The sequence below is a fragment of the Pristis pectinata genome, chromosome 26, assembly GCF_009764475.1.
Source record: "Pristis pectinata isolate sPriPec2 chromosome 26, sPriPec2.1.pri, whole genome shotgun sequence".
NCBI classification, from domain to species: Eukaryota; Metazoa; Chordata; class Chondrichthyes; order Rhinopristiformes; family Pristidae; genus Pristis; species Pristis pectinata.
In genome coordinates this window covers 29,053,090-29,073,780 of record NC_067430.1, presented here as the reverse complement: position 1 = coordinate 29,073,780, position 20,691 = coordinate 29,053,090, and the positions used below count along the sequence as shown (strand labels likewise).

At 47.5% G+C, this 20,691-nt stretch overlaps 1 protein-coding gene across 7 annotated transcripts in view; it reads right to left on the bottom strand.

Moving 5' to 3' along the window:
• The window catches only part of agrn (agrin), a 501,404-nt gene that overhangs the window by 253,220 nt on the left and 227,493 nt on the right, over window positions 1-20,691 (bottom strand). Inside the window, exon 1 of one of the 7 annotated variants that reach the window (XM_052039166.1) lies at window positions 19,637-19,692. The exons of the other annotated variants lie outside the window; for them this stretch is intronic. The gene's annotated coding sequence lies outside the window, so the exon portion shown is untranslated. Of the gene's footprint in view, window positions 1-19,636; window positions 19,693-20,691 lie in introns of those variants that run through there. 7 annotated transcript variants of the gene reach the window in all.

The window sequence follows — 20,691 nt, the reverse complement described above, 5'->3', positions numbered from 1 at the left end:
TGCTGCACTGCACTTTCTCTGTAACTGTAACACTATATTCTGCATTTCTTTTTCTTTTGTACTACCTTGAAGTACCTCTGTATGAAATGATTGGTCTTGATGGCGATACAAACAACAGCTTTTCATTGTATCTCAGCACATATGACAATTTAAAAAAAATACCATTGCCCTGGTTTCCTCTCACATCCCAAAGGTGTGCGGGTAGCTAGGTTAACTGGCTGCTGTAAATTGTCCCGAGTATGTAGGTGAGTGGTAGAATATAGGAGTGAGCAGATGGGAATGTGGGGAGAATAAAATGGTTTAGGGCAGGATGTGCAAAAATGGGGTGCTTGATAGGTGCAGATTCGATGGGCTGAAGGGCTTGTTTCTATGCTGTAGCTCTCTCTGACTCTCTCTATATCTTACTGAAAGTGAATAAGTGTGACACTTGTTCAAGAAAGTTAAGAACCACTGCTCTGTGGACATCAGCAATCCCTCTTGTGATATCCAAGTGTAACCAGAGGAGGAGGAACCAAGCACAACATGACTCAGCACCCTGAGCCGGGCTCAGACAAGCATGGTAGGATTAGTATTAAAAAAGAATATGGATACATTATCTTACTGCCTCTGCAAATTGATAATCTACTCTTTGGATTTGGAATTGGTTTATTATTGTCACATGTACTGAGACGCAGTGAAAAGCTTTTGTTTTGCATGCCATCCAGACAGATCATGCCATACATAATTGCATTGAGGTAGAAAAAACAAAACAGAATGTAGAATACAATGCTACAGTTACAGAGAAAGTGCAGTGCAGGTAGACAAATAAAGTGCAAGGGCCCACAATGAAGTAGATTGGGAAATCAAGAATTCATCTCTTAGCGTGAGAGGTCTGTTCAAGAGTCTGATAACAGCGGGATAGAAGCTGTCCTTGAGCCTGGTGGTACGTGCTCTCAGGCTTTTGTATCTTCTGCCTGACAGGAGGGGGGAGAAGAGAGAATAACCAGGGTCGGTGGGGGGGAGGGGTGGGGGGCGTCCTTCATTATTTTGGCTGTTTTCCCAAAGCAGTGAGAAGTATAGACAAAGTCCATGGAGCGGAGGTTGGTTTGTGTGGCGGACTGGGCTGCGATCACAACTCTCTGCAATTTCTTGTGGTCTTGGGCAGACCAGTCACCTTACCAAGCCGTGATGCATCCGGATAGGATGCTTTCTATGGTGTATCTGTAAAAATTGGCAAGGGTTATTGGGGTCACGCCAAATTTCTTCTGAGGAAGCAGAGGCATTTGTAATTGGTAACCAAGGACACAGAAGTGACACTGGTGAGCTCGGTAATTAAACAATGAGCAGGAGCAAAACACATTGAGGATTGAAATGCAGGACCCTGCACTCAAATGCAATGCAGGAACACAGCAATGGGAACATCGTGGATACGATTCTGAGCCACTGACTTGGAGACAAGAGTTCGAATCCTACCACAGCAGCTGGGGTTTATAAATTCAAGTAATTAAATAACTGTGGAATTTAGAAAGCATGAAAAGCACCAGATTGTCATAAAACTACATCTGGTTCACTAATGAGGAGGAAATACGCTGTCCTTTCCTGATCTGGGCTATTTGTAACTCCAGAATCACTGTAATGATATTGATTATTGTCTGCCCTTTGTCCAACACAATGTGTCTGGGTGCATGTGACAATAAGAAAACCAATATCAGAATGGCCTCTTCTGTCAGAATTTTGTTCAATTATGTAGGATGAGTTGTCTTAATTAAATTCATGGAGTCATACAGCACAGAAACAGGCCCTTCGGCCCAACTGGTCCATGCCAACCAAGATTCTCATCTAAGCTAGTCCCATTTGCCCACGTTTGGCCCATGTCCCTCTAAACCTTTCCTATCCATGTACCTGTTCAAGTGCCTTTTAAATGTTGTTAATGTACCTGCCTCAGCCACTTCCTCTGGCAGCTTGTTCTAAACAGATTAACAAATAGAAGCAGAGGTAGGCTGTTTGGCCTCTTGAACTTGTTCTATCAGTCAATAAGTCATGGCTCATCTGGTCTTGGCTCCACTTTCCTGCCTGTTCCTCATTACCCTCGAACCCTGACAAAACAAAAAAATCAGTCTGTCTCGGCATTGAATGTATTTAACGACTCAGCCCCCACAACTCTCTGAAATAAAGAACTCCAAGATCCTTGACTGACTGAGAAAACAAACATCTTCATTTTAAAATCTGGTTGCAGTACACTCGGTCCTTCGTTCTAAATCATTAATAATAGTGTGTGGCTTCAATTATAAATCCCCACCATCGAGGACATCTACAAGAGGCAATGTCTCAGGAAGGCGACATCCACCATCAAGGACCCCCACCATCCAGGCCGTGCCCTCTTCTTGATGCTGCCATCAGGCAGGAGGTACAGGATCCTGAAGACCCACACCTCAAGGTTCAACAACAGCTTCTTCCCCACTGCCGTCAGGTTCTTGAACTTACCTGAAAAACCCGAATTCTACCTCAGGCTATATTTCCCTCAACTTGAACGTATGTTGTTATGCTATTTTTGTTTATTCTGTTGCTTAAGTCACGAGATAATGCACACAGTCTGTTTCCCCGGGTTGGGAAATCAAGAACTAGAGGGCACAGGTTTAAGGTGCAAGGGAAGAGATTTAATAGGAACCTGAGGGGCAACTTTTTCACCCAGAGAGTGGTCAGTGTATGGAACGAGCTGCCGAAGGAAGTGGTTGAGGCAGGTACATTAACAACATTTAAAAGGCATTTGGACAGGTACTTGGATCAGAAAGGTTTAGGGGGATATGTGCCAAACATGGGCAAATGGGACTAGCTTAGATGGGAATCTTGGTCAGCATGGACCAGTTGGGCCGAAGGGCCTGTTTCTGTACTGTATGAAAGTTATGTATAATTTATGTTAATTTATGTAATTGACGTTTGTCCTGTGTGTAACGCACTGTGCTGCTGCTTCAAAAAGCTAATTTTCATGGCATTTATACCCTGGGTATTTTTGCCCCTGACGATAAACTCGAAACTTGAACTTCAAACAGCCTCTCAGTAAAGCACATTGCCTCTGTTGACCTGACCACTGTTTTATCTCACTGTTTCAATTGTCTTCACTGCCTCTAAGAAGTGCAGTAGTTTACGTGATCGTTTTCATCGATCAGGTGCACCTTAGATGTGGAGAGGTTACACTGAAGGGTGCCTCAATAATCAAAACCCTCCAAATTTTGGACATCTCCATAAATTCTTCCCTTAACCCCCCACTTTCTCATCCTGCTAATTTAATGTGTCCCTGCAGGGATTTCATGTGAAATTTTGAAACATCCACATGGACAAACAAGAGGTGACAGTGGAGATTAGGATGGATGATCCCTCCAGTTTCCCTCAAGAGATCACCTAAACTGTGATCCATCATGACTCAGGGTGAAAGGGTCAAGAAGAAAAAATCCCGGGATGCAACATGAATTGAAACTACATTCCCACTTTCACCCATACAAGCCTGCCTACTTCCTGACGGATACGTGTAGGTCTGTGTTTCCTTGTCACTGGTCTATAATTTATGCACAATATTGTAATTATCTTGTGGCTTTAGAGTAAATTGATAGTTTAGACACTTTTGGGTCTGGGTGCTAATTTTCAATACGCAGTAGGCAAGCCATTAGTGGAATTATTTTATTGTTCAATTCTCCACCAGGATCCAAATCTCGTTTAAAAGACTGATTAACCAGGTTGTGCGATGAGCTACCTCTGGGGAAATCAGTGAATCCTTCCTATTTTTTCCCATCACCTCTCATGATTTCTTATCAGTCTACCTCCAGCCTAATTTAGACTGTGCCTCTAACAATACAGCTCAACCCTTTCAGCATAGCTAAGCGAATCTAGCCATTCAAATCACGTAACACTGCTTATAACTCCATTAATTCTTTGCCGCAGTAACTGGGTTAACGTGTGACCCTACAGCGTCAAAGCTGACAGCGTGGCCAAAGTGTGTGTGGATAATCGCAGACCCGAACGTGGCAAGTGGGTTAAGGGTTTTGCGGGTTTCATGCACCAACACAAAGCTATGCCTTTCCTTGACAAAAATAACAACAACTTTCATTTACGTAGCTGCTTAAAACCCTGGTAAAATGCTTCACAAAGAAGCATTACGAAACTGCCACTCCAATTGTCCCATCGACCCTATCAGAGATTTTCCCTTTGTTTTAACATAGAACAGTACAGCGCAGTATGGGCCCTTTGGCCCACAATGTTGTGCCGAACTATATGAACACCTCCTCCATGATCCATCTAACCCTTCCCTCCTGCAAAGCCCATATCCCTCCGTGTTCTAACCATCCTTCCCCCACCTTCTCTGCCACTGAATATTAACTTTCCCAGTTCTGATGGACGGTCCCAGATAGAGCCAGAGAGCAATACAGCATGGCCCTTTGGCCCAACTGATCCATGCTGACCACGGTGCCCACCCAGCTAGTCCCAATTTCCTGCGTTCGGCCCATATCCCTCCAAGCCCCTCCCCTCCATGTACCTATCCAAGTGCTTCTTAAATGATACTGTTGTACCTGCCTCACCCACTTCCTCTGGCAGCTCGTTCCATATACCCACCACCCTCTGTGTGAAAAACTTGCCCCTCAGGTCCCTTTTAAACCTTTCCCCTCTCACCCGATCCCCCCTCAGTCTTGGACTCCCCTACCCTGGGGAAAAGACTGTTACCGTCCACCTTATTTACGCCTCTCAGAATTTTAAACATTTCTAGATCACCCCTCATTCTCCTATGTTCCAAGGAATAAAGACCCAGCCTGGCCAACCTCTCCCTATAAGTCAGGGCCTCGAGTCCTGGCAACATCCTTGTAAATCTCTCCACTCTTTCCAGTTTAACCACATCTCTCACCCTGAATCTGGCAGGCAACTCGACATGGGGTATCAACACAGCTGAGTCCCAATCTAGTTACACCCAAGTGTGCACGACCCTCCCCGCCACCGAGGACATCTTCAAGAGGCGGTGCCTCAAGAAGGCAGCATCCATCACTGAGGGGCCTCACCATTCGGGACATGCCCTCTTCGCCTTACTACCATCGGGGAGGAGGTACAGGAGCCTGAAGACCCACAGTCAACGATTCATGAACAGCTTCTTCCCCTCTGCCATCAGATTTCTCAATGTTGCATGATCTCATGAACACTACCTCGTTATTCCTTTTCTGCACTATTTATTTTTTCTTTAACTTATAGTAAATTTTACGTCTTGCACTGTACTGCTGCTGCAAAACAGCAAACTTCATGATATATGTCAGTGATAAGATATCTTTATTAGTCGCACGTACATCGAAACACACAGTGAAATGCATCTTTTGCGCAGAGTGTTCTGGGGGCAGCCCGCAAGTGTCGCCAGGCTTCCGGCGCCAACATGGCATGCCCACAACTTCCTAACCCGTACGTCTTTGGAATGTGGGAGAAAACCGGAGCACCCGGAGGAAACCCACGCAGACACGGGGAGAACGTACAAACTCCTTACAGACAGCTGAGGGATTTGAACCCGGCTCGCTGGCGCTGTAACAGCGTTACGCTAACCCCTACACTACCGTGCCTGCCCACAGTAAACCTGATTCTGATGCTGAAATAGGAGTTAGTCTGAGAGGGGATTGGGCAAATTTCGAAGGCAGGACAGAAGATACGTTCCAGGTTCTTCCATTGCAGGAAGCAGCAGGTTGTGTTTGGGACGTTACATCCCATGCACGTACACTTCACCGCATATTACTGCACTGCCTTAAACTCTCCAGAGTGCCATCATTCCAAAGGCACCATCAACGAGCAACCCAACACCTTCATGGCTTAGCACCTTAGCAGAGAAGGTGCCAACTTATTTGTCTGCTAATCACCCAACACCTCATAAATTCTCAGCCTTGGTCTCAAATCCCCATTATAATCTCCTCTTCAGAAAGTCTCAGAGATATCCAACTCTAACCCATTGAGAATCCCTCCAAACTCTCCACCAATGTTGCTGTGCTTTCAGCTGCCAAGGTTCAAGCCTCAGGAATTCCCTTCCTAAATCTCTGCGCCTCTGCCTTTAAGATACTGTGTAAAACTGACATTTTCTACACAAGTTTATGGTTGTCTGAGATTTTGCAGTATTCTTTTTTGACTGATAATTCTCCAATGAACTAATTAGGATGCATTGCTACATTAAAACACTGTATACAGGCATGTTCTAAACTATTATTATTCCCCTATTTACTTTTGTTTGATTTATAAATGTTCTCTATAACTCCATTTGCGGTACATATATCTTCGATTTACGAAGCAGTTTTTCTCTGTAACAAATATCGCAGCGTATCTCCTCCTGTAGAAATACATTGTCCCGAAATACCCAACATATATTTTGACTAGCCTTTACGGTTTACAAAAATTTGTTTGACAAAGTGTTTCCAGGAACGCAGCCCTCTTGTAGATCAAAGAGTGGATGTGAATGCACTTTACATTCCAGGGAGGATTTGCAACATGAAACTCAAGGAAACATCCAAAGTAAAAGTCCAAAGATATATCAGTCAATATTGTCTGGGGTGGGAAAAGAAACTCCAAAGCACAAAATGGACTCTTGGCCACTGCACTGGATGTAGAGGCAAAGGCTGAGGGGCTGAAGGCCTGCTTCCGAGCTCCACGACTCGATGACAATGGCATAGCATTGGGAGTCAAAACAGCCAGGACAATCGGGGAAATGTGACCAGTTTTTCAAGAAAAACCCATTACAGTGATGATTGTCAAGACAAGATTTCTTTATTGGTCACATGAACATCGAAACACACAGTGAAATGCATCTTTTTGTTCAGAGTGTTCTGGGGGACAGCCCGCAAGTGTCGTCACGTTTCCGGCGCCAACATAGCACGCCCACAACTTCCTAACCCATATGTCTTTGGAACGTGGGAGGAAACTGGAGCATCTGGAGGAAACCCACGCAGACATGGGAAGAACGTACAAACTCCTTACAGACAGCGGCCGGAATTGAACCCGCTGTAATAATGTCAAGCTAACGGCTACACTATTGCGCCTGCCCTTAAGAATAGTAGAGGGAAAAAATAATTGGTGGGAGTTGTCTATAAGCCACCAAAGAATAACATTACAGTGGCACAGGCAATAAACCAAGAAATAGATGTAGCCGAGGATGTGGAGAGTCTGCAGAGAGATATAGATAGGCTAATTGAGTGGGCAAGAATAAACTTGCAAGGGCAAGGGAAACTTGCTTTGTCAAGTTTGGACCTCGAGGAACATGCTGTTTATCAAAATCCTCTGAGTCGGCCTGGGGTGATGCGACAAAATTTAGCACAGATTTTTGTCAATTATTCTCCACCCTTGAGGATCTATACACCACAGATTCTTCCTGTGACCATGTGGGCTTCCTCAGGTGCTCCGGTTTCCTCCCACATTCCAAACACGTGCGGGTTGACAGGTTAACTGGCAGCTGTAAGTCAACCCTGGCATTTAAGTGGGTGGAGGGGAGTGGGGGGAGAGTCGGGGGGGTGGGGGGGGGGGGGCAGGTGTAAATGACGTGTGAGACAGAGGAATGCTAAGTGGAGCTGAGGTCAAGGTCAGATCAGTCCTGATCTTATTGGATGGTGGAGCAGGCTTGAGAGACCTACTCCAAGAACACCAGAAAGTAGCACAGAGTCTCCAACACACAGGATCGCAAGAGGCTGCAGAGGGCTGTAGACTCAGCCAGCTCCATCACGGGCACAACCCTCCCTGCCGTCGAGGATGTCTTCAAGAGTCGGTGCCTCAAGAAGGTGGCATCCATCACAAAGGACCTTCCCCATCTGGGATGTGCCCTTTTCATGTTAACACCATCGAGGAGGAGGTACAGGAGCCTGATGACCCACACTCAATGTTTCAGGAACAGCTTCTTCCCCTCCGCCATCAGATTTCTGAATGGTCCATGAACCCACGAACACCACCTTGTTATTCCTTTTCTTGCATGATTTATTTTTTGTACTTTATAGTAATGTTATGTCTTTGTACTGTACTGCTGCCGCAAAACAACAAATTTCACGTCATATTAAGTCGGTGATTCATAGCCCAGGCCTCAACTTGCCCCGTGTCAGTTCTCCAGAGCCCTCAATTCCTCGATCTTTCAATACCTCCAGTACTTGAAAACTTCTCTCCTATGTGTTTAACTGAGTGCATTAAAAAGGAGTTCACCTCTCAGCTTACTGCCTGGGATCATCGTACAGATATCTACTGTGTCATCTGTTTCAGCGTTAAAGAACTCTCCAAGTTTCATGAGATCAGCTGAAGGAGGCAGACTGGGACACAAGATCGGTGGATGAAATTATTTGCATGAACGCAGGAGAAGCTTCATCAACACAAGACAGGTAAACATCTGCTGGAAAGGTTACCTACGGCCTCACGTTGTGACAGAAAAAAACACTTCAAGCGCTCTTCCTTGATGGGTCATGTTTCAAAGTTCAGGCCCTGCTGACAACTTCAGGTTTTTCTCGCCTCACGCATATGATCCAGAGACAAAGCAACACCCCACCCATCCCCTCAAGGAATGAAAGTTGATGACAGGACCTCTCAATCCAGAGAAAATTAAGCCAAAATGATGTCAAAATCCAATTGCTAGATTCCCATAAGCTTCTGACAGGAGAGGAAATAAAAAAGACAAATTTGATTTCTACCGAAATCCAGCGGAGCAGAGCAATAAAACGCTCATCTTGGGCTTCAGCATCAAGTAAAAGCTTTAATCTCCTTTGAAACAACTCCCACCAGGAAACTCAGTGTGAGACTGGATGCGGTCCAACAGTTTGGTGAGATGTGCCCTCCAGCACCAGGCAAACAGGGCCCACACATCCTCAATACCTCCCATTTGATTTAAGAAATTCAAATCCGTAACCCAACCCATTGAAGTAGAGATCAAAAGTTCCCTGTGAAAGAGAAGCTCCCTTTCTTATGCTCCATTTACTGAATAATGTAAACTCAATAAAACAAGGTCCAATCACATCTGCCGGAGAAACACAACACTTAAAATCCCAAAATCTAACCTGTTACAAGGCATGGCGCAGCTTGTCGAACCGCTGCCTCACAGCTCCAGAGACCCAGGTTCGAACCTGGCCTCGGGTGCTGTCTGTGTGGCATTTGCACACGCTCCGTGAGCATGCTCCCGTACCCTCTCACATCCCAAAGATGTGCGGGTGAATTGGTCGCTGTAAGTTGCCCCTACCGTGTGGGTGAGTGGTAGAATCTGGGGGGAGTTCATGGGAATGTAGGGAGAATAAAGTGGGATTAATGTAGACTGGTTGAAAAATGTATGCTTGAGAACAGCACAGACTTGATGGGCCAAACGAGCCCTCTGACTACGATCTCCCTCAAATTAACTTTCTCTATTTGGACATGACCTCAGGAGTTCAGAGTGATGGCACTGTAGAAAATGATAACACCAAAGAAAGCCATTTGGCCAGCTTTGTTCATACTGACCAAAAATGGCCTCTCCAGGGTAATCCCACTGTCCAGTTCTTGCCCCAGAGTGTTTCAGCCTCACAAACTCATCCAGAAGCTTTCAGTGTCTCGGCTTCCACCACCCTTTCAGGGTGTGCTTTCCAGATCCCCAGGAACCTGTGCACGGAATGAATTTCCCTCAACTCCATCTGAATGCTTCCGACTTAAGTCCATGTCCCCTAGTTACTGCCCTCTCTGCAGGGGAGATGTATCTTGCCTATCCACTCTCTCCTGGTGCCTGGAGGTTAAGCAGACTTCTCCCTGTCCTACATCATTCTGTTGTCTTTTCTCTACTTCCGCAAGATGTACAAGGTAGTTCAATCCCAACCAATGGTGATAAATTCACAGAGAGAGATGCAGCACAGAGACCGTCCCTTTGGCCTACTGAGTCCAAGCTAGACATTAACCGCCCATCCACATGGATCTTGCATTAATCCCACATTCTCATTAACTCCCCACACGCAGACAGCACCGGAGGTCAGGATTGAACCCAGGACACTGGGGCTGCCAGACAGTGGTTCTACTTGGCACTGCCCCTGTACTGTCCTAACATGGGAGAGAACCACACGCCACACCACACAGGAGACAGGCCAATCCTCTCAGGTCATGGAGGGGTTCGGAGGGTGCTGATGGGAAGCCCTATGACGAGGGGCAGCCCTGTAAAATCTACAGAAAGGAAACTAGAAACTTGGACAAAGGTATTAAGGATTGGTGCCAACAATCCCAACCTCACTCTGGGAGAAAGGACGCGTTAAAGCAAGATTCAGTGGCTTTGAAATCCAGAGTCGTACATTCAGCCCAATACATCCACAGCAACCAGTGGGCTCCCATCCGTATTAATCCCATGGTCCGGCACTTAGCCTACACCCTTCCATACCTGTGCTCGTCGAGACATCTCTTAAATGCAGCCAGCAACCCAGCTTCAAACACTCTCTCCAGCAGTGTATTCCAGGTCACAAACAATCTGCCGGAGGAACTCAGCGGGTTGAGCAGCATCTGTGGGAGAGAAACGAATTCCTTCCCCCCTGCCGACGCTGCTCAACCTGCTGCTCCAGATCCCAGCAGCTGCAGTCTCCGGTGTCTCCTGTGTGTTCCAGGTACCCACCACTCTCTGGGTGAAGAAGGCCTCCCTCAGGTTCCCTCTAAATCTCTTCCCCCTTCACCCTAAATCTATCTCCTTTAGTTTTATCTAATTCCGATATGGGGAACAATTTCCTGCCGTCTACCTCATGATGCTATACATCTCGATCATGGCTGTGCTTCACCTCCTCTGCTCCAGGGGGAGCAGACTTCTCTTCTCCGGTCGCTCCTCTTAACTGAAACGCTCCATCCCAGGCAATGTCCTGAGGAATCATCTGCTCCCTACTGTGTGGATTTTCCATGGTCGGGCCTGAAATGGTGTGTTAATACTTCAGGGTGGATCTCTTCCTGAGCATCCGCTGATATAATGTAAGAGAAGCACATTCCATCTTGTTTGCCGAGTTTACCACAGACAGCCATTTAATTACTTTACGGATGCAGGTTGGCTCTATTCTGGCTGAACTGGGCTGGAAATTTTTACAAGTGCCCCCTGCATCATGGCCATTTGGGTAACAGACAGAATTTGCAAATCGCTACCCAAAAATTTAAGAAACGGAATAAAATATGCTCTCGTTATGTATAATTAATGTTAATTTAAGCTTATGTTAATTTACGTTTTGTAATGCACTGTGCTGCTGCAGAAAGCTAATTTTCATGGCATTTATACCCTGGGTATGTGCGCCCATGATAATAAACTTGAACTTGAACTCTCGTGGAATATATGCGGGAAAAAAAAGTAAGTAAATAGTTTTTTGAATCTTCTGTTTCTTGGTGCATGCACTGATTGTGTGGCTTTGGTTCCTAAAAATCATGACATGGATTTCTAGGAATGCAACTCTTTCCTATCCCGATGCATCACAGCTTGGTACGGCAACTGCTCTGCCCAGGACTGCAAGAAACCGCAGAGAGTTGTGGACACAGCTCAGCACATCACAGAAACGAGCCTCCCCTCCATGGACTCTTCCTGCTGGTAAAGCAGCCAACGCAATCAAAGACCCCACCCACCCCGGACATTCTCTCTTCTCCCCCCTCCCATTGGGCAGAAGATACAAAAGCCTGAAAGCATGTACCACCAGGCTCAAGGACGGCTTCTATCCCGCTGTGATAAGACTATTGAACGGTTCCCTAGTACAATAAGATGGACTCTTGACCTCACAATCTACCTCGTCGTGACCTTGCATCTTATTGTCTGCCTGCACTGCACTTTCTCTGTAACTGTAACACTTTATTCTGCATTCTGTTATTGTTTTCCCTTGTACTGCCTCAATGCACTGATGTGATGAAATGATCTGTATGGATGGCATGCAAAACAAAGTTTCTCACTGTACCTCAGTCCATGTGACAATAATAAACCAATTTACCTTCCAGTAACATGGAAATGGCCCGTGTTGATCATTCCTGTACATTGGTGCACTGGATTCAGGGCAGACTGCTCCTGGGTGAAGCAAACAAAGCCCCAGCCCAGTCCCTGCCCCACTGCAGCCTTCCAGCCTGCTCCCCCAGTGACCGACACTCGCCCCGAGTGCCGCCCTGCCCCCGCTGCTGTCTGCAGGGTGAGTGAACGGACTGACCCTCTGGGGTAAACCTGGCAGCCGAGGGTCTGATCGAGGAGGATCCGCGGAGTTCTCCGATCCCTGCCTTTCAACCAGCAACACGAGAACAAGTGGGCCGGCCATTCCTACGATTTGTGGGATCTTCCTGTGTGCAGATTGGCTGATGGGTTTCCTGAGCCGCAGTGGCAACTGCACTTCATGGGGTTTGAGGTACGTGGGACGTCCCGAAGGGGATGTCAGAGGCAATGAAAGTCCCTGCAGACTCCCACCGCTCAGTGTCCGTGACTTGGATGGGTGGGGGTAATGAGGATGACCCATGTCCGGGTCCCTGGACCTCACGCCATCCCCGTACGCCATCCAATGTCATCCCAGTACCCCATCCAATTTCAGCCCAAACCAAAGCTTTAGTGAAATAATCTGAGGGATTTTGCCAACTTTGCTTCTCTCCCAATTTCCCTCAAGCTTCAGTGAAACGTTGACTCTGCTTCTCTCTGCATGGATGCTGCCTGGCCTACTGAGTAACACCAGCAGTTTCTGCTTTTATTCCTGAATAGATAGAGACAGGGAGGGGAGAGTGACTGCGGGGACGAGGGGACTGGGGATGAAAGAGAGAGAGAGGGAGAGAAAGGGGGGGTGGGGGGAGAGAGAGAGAGAGCGCGCGCGAGCTGGAGAGGGTTGGAAGGAAGAGCCATGAGTGAGTTGGTTGAAAGCAGAGGTGTATGTGGAGAGACCAGCTTGTCCACCTCCTCTGTAATCACCGAGATGCTCACGATGTGTGTGTGTTCATCCACGTGTGTTGTGTGTGTGTTTAAACTGACCCTCCGCAGGCAGACAGGCCCTGCTCTTGCCTGCTTGAAAACACATCAAAAGGTGAACTCAGGCTCACTCAGAGTGAGGGGAATAACGAGACACCCTGGGGGTGTCTGTGGGAGGGAGGGAGGGCAGGGAAAGGCAAGGCAAGAACTCAACTGGTTCTGTTCTTGAAATGCGAGAAAGAGCAGGAATATTTCACTGGCCGCAAAATGATTTTGGGACGTCTCGGGGTCTCGAGGAAGGCTACAGAGGGACAAGTCTCTGCCAGTCACTGTTCTGCACAAATGCAACACTCATGGAACAGTACGCACAGGAACAGGCCCTTCGGCCCACAGTCTCTCTGCTGACTGTGAACTTGGGCAACAGAGGAGGGCGAAGCTTCCTTTCTCTCTGCAAAATAAATCATCGCTGCTCATTTCCCCAGACAGCGGAGAGCCACGTCCCTGGAAAAAGAACCTCGGCACATTGTAACACCAGAGGGGGAGAAGGGCTGATGGAGGGGGAACGCTGGGGAGGGGCAGTGTGGCTGGACAGGGAGCACAATGGAGTGGGGAGGGAGAATTTGTGGGGAGGGGGTGGAGTTTGAGGGAGAGGGTAAGTTCAGGGGGGAGGGGAATGTTTGAGAGAGGATTGAGATTGAAGGGGATCAAGAGCAAGCTCGGCGGGTAGAACCGCTGCCTCACAGCCCCAGAGACCCAGGTTCAATCCCGACCTCCGGTGCTGTCTGTGTGGAGTTTGCACGTTCTCCCTGTGACCGCGTGGGCTCCGAATTCCTCCCACGTCTCAAAGACGCATGGATTGGGAGGTTAACTGGCCACTGAAAATTGACCCTGGTGCGTAGGTGAGGGCTACAATCTCGGGGGGGGGGGGGGGGGGGGGGGTTGATGGGGATGTGGGGAGAAGGAGTTCCGAGGGGAAAAAAGAGGTGGGGGAATGGGATCTCTCTGTGAACCGGTATAGATTCGATGGGCTGAATGGCCTCTTTCTCTATCATAAGGAAATTGGAAGGTGAAATGAGCAGCAGGGAGGCACCGCAGACAAGGTGTGGGTCTGTGGATGGGTTACAGGGATTTAGCAAAACATTGGGAAACAATAACTGCCATCCAAACAACGAAACATAAACAGCAATGCAGCAAGGAATTAAAAGTATATAAACAGGTTAGAGATACCAATAAGTGTTCTGCTGTGGGGCTGGAGGACAGCGGGCAATGGATTAGTGGGATTAGTTCCGGACTGCTCCAAGGGAGAAGCATCTACCACTGGCAAACTGGGAAAAGCATGAAAATACATTGTCAACTTTGAAAATCCATTATCAATGTTTCACAAGATTGAAATTGTGCGGAAATTATGCAATTAAAATGCAGCATTGATTATTTTCTCAGTGGTGGCAATTTAAAAATCATTTTTATTGCAGTCAGTGGAACAATAATCAGGTGGGGCGGGTGGGGGGGAGTCTGAAACTATTTCTGGACATCTACTGCCACCTGCTGATAACTGGTTGTATTACACGTGGAAATCTTGCCGCAGCACCTCAGATTCATCGAGTCATACAGCAAGGAAACAGGCCCTTCGGCCCAACTGGTCCATGCTGACCAAGATGCCCCATCCAAGCTAGTCCCATTTGCCAGCGTTTGGTCCATAACCTTCTAAACCTTTCCAATCCATGTACCTGTCCAACTGTCTTAAATGGTGTTATTGTACCTGCCCCAACCACTTCCTCTGGCAGCTCGTTCCACATATACACCATTTGTGTAAAAAAAGTCGCCCCTCAAGTTCCTCTCTCACCTTCCTTCCCTCCTGTGTAAAGATTCAGCTCTCTCTGGGATAAATGCACAGCACCAGCCTGCCACAACCTTGGAGCGCAGAAGAATGAGGGGAGATTTGATAGAGGTTTGTAAAATTATGAGGGGTATAGACAGAGTTAATGCGAGTAGGCTCTTTCCACCGAGATTAGGAGAGAAAAGTACGAGAGGACATGGCTTTAGGGTGAAAGGGGAAAAGTTTTGGGGGAACATTAGGGGGAACTTCTTCACTCAGAGAGTGGTGGGAGTGTGGAACGGGCTGCCATCTGATGTGGTAAATGCGGACTCACTCTTAAGATTTAAGAATTAATTGGACAGATACATGGATGGGAGAGGTCTGGAGGGTTATGGACTGGATGCAGGTCAATGGGACGAGCGGAATAAAGTTTCGGCACAGACTAGAAGGGCCAAATGGCCTGTTTTCTGTGCTGTAGTGTTCTATGGTTCTAACCTACCCATGACGGGCCAAGTGGCCTTAGGAAAGAGATGGATGTTGCTAGGGGAATAAAAACCAAAGGACTCAAAGGAGATTTAAGTAAAAAAAAATCATTATTCATTTTCTGATGAGTTTCAATAATCTTCCATAGGTTTCTATGAAGAAGCTCCTTGTCTCATTATTTTATTCATCTGTGAATATTTCACATTGTGTTGAATCAAATGACAAAGGAGTCATTCTCTCCAGGAACAACAAACAATGTGCTTGAGGAACTCAGCAGGTCAAGCAGCATCTTGTCCGTAGGACATTGAACAGCACAGCACAGGATGTAGTCCCGAACTGCTCCTTTGAACATCCCCCCTCTCACCTTAAATGCACGCCCTCTGGTATTAGACATTTTGACCCTGGGAGAAAGATACCGGCTGTCTCCTCTATCTATGCCTCTCATAATCTTATAAACTTCCATCAGGTCTCCCCTCAGCCTCCACCGCTCCAGAGAAAAACCACCCAAGTTTGTCCAACCTCTCCTTACAGCTCATACCCTCTAATCCAGGCAGCATCCTGGTGAACCTCTTCTGCACCCTCTCCAAAGCCTCCACATCCTTCCTGTAATCTGTGGGGGGAGGGGAGGAATTGTTGGCATTTTGGGTGGAAACCCTGCTCAGGACTGTCCTGATCGACCCGCTGAGTTCCTCCAGCAGATCGCTTGTTGCTCCAGATTCCAATGTCTGTAGTCTTCTGTGTCTCCATTGGGCGGCACGGTAGTGTAGCGGTTAGCGCGACGCTATTACAGCGCCAGCAATCGGGGTTTGATTCCCGTCGCTGTCTGTAAGGAGTTTGTACGTTCTCCCGTGTCTGCGTGGGTTTACTCCGGGTGCTCCGGTTTCCTCCCACGTTGTAAAGACGTACGGGTAGGTTAATTTGGGTTTAAAATGGGCGGCGTGGACTCGTTGGGCCGGAAGGGCCTGTTACCACGCTGTAAATAAAATTTTTAAAAATTCTCTACAGAAACATGGAAGATTTTTTCCCATTCTGTTATTTCCAGTTAAATAAAGAAGTGCATCTCTATAGCACCTCCTTTCACATCCATAATGAGCTCCATGTTCTCCCAGGAAACACAAGAGACGGCAGACACTGGAATCTGGAGTAACACACAATCTGCTGGGGAACTCAGTGGGTTGGGCCGCATCTGCAGAGGGGAAGAGTAATTGTTGACAATTCAGGTCATATTCTCCCTGCTTCTGGGTGAAGAATCTCCTCCCTACATTTGTCAGCAACTTGCCTCCTTTGTTCCCGGAATGCCCAGTGACAGAACCCTCCTCGATACCCAAATCCTCTGGAAACCGTTTCTCCGAATGTTGTACATTTTGAGAAACTTTTGTCTCAACGTACTGTCACAAAGCAAAAACAAACCGCAGATCTGGAATTCTGGACATAACCTGTCCTCGGAGAGAGGCACAGAGTTACTGTTTCAGGTTGATGATTTTTCACCAGTTAAACCCTCAAATATCACCAGCAAAGCAACATCTGGAGAAAAGCTTTTACGAGAGGATTTAGGTGTACAGGAAAGTTTCTGCCACTGCAGAGACCAGAATTACGGGATGTAGGTATATGATAAATCACTGATAAATCTACAAGGAGATTTGGGAGAAACATCTTTAGTCAGACAGTGAGCTGAAGGAATTCACTCCCACACAGAGAGGTTGAGGGTTATGGCAGAGGAAGCTGAAGGAGAAAGGAAAGCTGTATGTACAGAGGAGAGAAAGGGGTGGGAGAAGGCTTGTGTAGAGGGATAATAACCAGTATAAAAGCAAAGCAAAATGAAGGAGCTGGTTATTGGCTTCAGGAAGCAGGGTGGACTACACGCCCCTGTCTGTATCAATGGCACTGAGGTGTGGAGATGGTTGAGAGCTTCAAGTTCTTCAGTGTAAATATCACCAACAACTTGTCCTGGTCCAGCCACGCGGATGCTGTGGACATAAACCCACACCAGCGCGTCTGATCCCTCAGAAGGTGGAGGAAATTCGGCCTGTTCCCAATGACCCTCACCAAGTTTTACAGATGCACCACAGAAAGCATCCTATCCGGATGCATCACGGCTTGGTACGGCAACTGCTCTGCCTAAGACCGCAAAGAACCTGCAGAGAGTTGTGGACACAGCCCAGCGCATCACAGAAGCCAACCTTCTCCCCTACAGACTCCGTCTACACTTCCAGCTGCCTCGGTAAAGCAGCCAGCATAATCAAGGACCCCTCCCACCCTGGACGTTCTCTCTTCTTCCCTCTCCTGTCAGATACAAACGTACCACCAGGCTCAAGGACAGCTTCTATCCCACCGCTATAAGACTCTTGAACAGAGCTCTCATACACTAAAAGATGAACTCTTGACCTCACAATCTACCTCATTGTGGCCCTTGCACTTTATTGTCTGCCTGCACTGCACTTTCTCTGTAACTGTAACGCTACATTCTGCATTCTGTTTACTTTTTACTACCTCGATGTACTTATGTACGGAATGATCTGTCTGGATGAGCCAGATGCTGAGGCTGGGGCTGTGGCTGTCACTCAACTCAGCTGGTACGGCCCCTGACCATGGTCGGGAGAGAGTGGGACCACGGGGTCCAGGGCATCCAGCAGGGGAGACACGGCAGAAAGCAGGGCTCAGACTGGAGGTCCCCAGGGTCAGGAGGGTGGGGGAGTTTGGCTGGTGTCCTGGGAAACGTCCTCCTGAACCAATGGAGATCCACTGCTCACCTGTCCAGTACAAATGGGATCTTGCTGTGCATGCAAGAATCATTGCTCCTGGCATTGTTTTGTACAATCTGCTGCTCGATGTACACAAGATGTTACTGCAGTAGACCGAAGGTTTAAATATTATTGTGTGCGTGTGTGTGTGCGCGCGTTAAGTGTGTGTGTTTGTGTTTGAGTGACGTCTGTAACAATCAGTGTGTGCTGAGTGTCTCTATGTGTGTGTCTGCACACACATTTATATGAGTGTGTGTGTACGTGCATGTGTGCATGAGGGTGTGTGTGTGTTTTGTGCATGTGCGTGCATGACAGTGTATGCGTTTGAGGGCGTGTGCGTGCATGCACCTGCCTGTATGGGAAGGAGAAGCGTGCAGAGTTCACAAATCAGACCATCAGGTATAGGGGCAGAATTAGACCATTCAGCCCATCGAGTCTGCTCTGCCATTCGATCACGGCTGATTTATTTTTCCCCTCTCAACCCCATTCTCCTGCCTTCTCCCCGTAACCTTTGACACCCTGACTAACCAAGAACCTATCAACCTCCGCTTTAAATATATCCAACGACTTGGCCTCCACAGCCGTCTGTGGCAATGAATTCCACAGATTCACTGCCCTCTGGCTGAAGAAATTTCCCCTCATCTCAGTTCTCAAGGGATATCCTTCTATTCTGAGGCTGTGCCCTCTGGTCCCAGACTCTCCCACTACTGGAAACATCCTCTCCACATCCACTCTATCCAGGACTTTCAATATTCAGTGGGTTTCAATGAGATCCACCACACCCCCATCCTTCTAAACTCCACTGAGTACAAGCCCAGAGCCATCAAACACTCCACACCCTTTCATCCCTGAGATCATTCTTGTAAACCTCCTCGGGACCCTCTCCAATGCCAGCACATCCTTCCTTAGATCTGGGGCTCAAAACTGCTCACAATACACCAAATGTGGTCTGACCAACGCCTTGTAAAGCCTCAGCATTACATCCTTGCTCTTATACTCTACTCCTCTCAAAATGAATGCTAACATTGCATTTGCTTTCCTTACTACTAACTCAACCTGCAAGTTAACCTTTAGGGAATCCTGCACTAGGACCCCCAAGTCCCTTTGCACATCCAATTTCCGAATTCAGAGTAATTTGAAGCATGACCAGCATGTCACTTCACTCAACTATTTTCGCTGTAACTGTTTCCCCCAAATCTCCCTCTGACTGGAACCTGCAGTCACCTTTATGAACACCTCAAAGGAATCTCACACCTTGCTGCTGGTGAGAGCCAACACTGGTCCCAACACGGACCATGGGGGGACATTGCCCCATGCCAGCACGAGAAACGTCCCCCTCAAACACTTCCCTGTGTATGTCACCGGTGTCAAAGAGGCAGCTTGTGACCTTACTGTTAATGCCTTAACAGATACAATAAGGTCAACACTTTACAGCTCTTCTGTCTCCAAAGCCCATGGCTCTAAGATTCCAGCTCACCGCTGGATAATCCCTGCATGAAGAGGTGTTTCACCATTCTATATGGGTTGGAATCTGTATCAGCAGTATTGGGAGGAGAAAATAGCATTTGTGTCAGATAAATATCAACAAGGCCATCGGTGGGAACTCCCAGCCTCCTGAGATCCACTTGAAATGGTGAAACACAGCTTCGGTTTAACAGTGTGTCTGAGATACAGTGCAGGACTGAGCCAAGGTGGGTCGGAGGCACTGCTGCCTCACAGTTCCAGGAACCCGAGTTTGATTCTGACCTTGGGTGCTGTCTGTGTGGAGTTTGCACGTTCTCTCCGTGACCACGTGGGTTTCCCCTGGATGCTCCGGTTTCCCCCCACATCCCAAGGATGTGCCAGTCGGTTAATTAGCCCCTGTAAATTGCCTCCAGTGTCGGGTCAAAGGGAAGTTGTTGGGAAAAAAGTTCAAGTCCAAGTTACTTTATTGTGATTCACCCAAATGCTGTAAAACCACACGGAGGAACGAAACGTCGTTTCCCCCAGATTCACACAACAGAGGACGTACATAGAACAGAGGACATACAATAAACACAGACAAATAAAATTGTCCAAGTACAAACAGTGCAAAAATGGAATATACAGAAAACAATTTAGTGCAGAGTTGGTGCAAAACCGAGTTGGACAAAGAAAATACAGAACTCAGTGTGTTGCACTAATTGTAAAAACATTCAGCAGCAGCCAAAGTTCTTATACGCCGTTGTGCAAACCAGGGCTTTTGACGCAGCATTTGTCTGAAACTGTCTCTAGGGTTTTCAGAGTTGCATAGCTGCAGGTAGATAAGGAGGTAACGGGAGTGATAGAATCGCTCCCCTGAATACGATGGGCTGAATGGCCTTCCTTGGCATTGTAATAAATAACAAAGCAAGACAGAGGGCGATTGCACAGGAAGGCTCTACAATCAGGTTCCTGTAACCTTTAAAGATCAATGACCGTTTCCGTTGACATCTCACTTTTAACATAACGAAAACATCCCAGGACACTGCACAAGTTGTATCATCGAAGAAAGGAACCTGACTCGGAGGCACCAGGAGGTAAGAGGGAAAGCTCGATCCAGAGAGGGAGGCTTTAAGGAGGGTCTTGGAGGAGGTGGGGAGGGAACCCCAGAACGCAGGGCCCAGGCATCTGAAGACTTGGCAGAGCGGGGAGTGATGCCTGCTTGGAACTGGAGGCAGAGATTGGGCGTGACAGGACCGGTGAGGATGAGCGAGCATGGAGTGACGTGGGTACGGGTGAGAATTTTAAAACTGGTGCATTGCTCACGCAAACCCAGAGGGAGGCACAGGGGGTGACGTGTG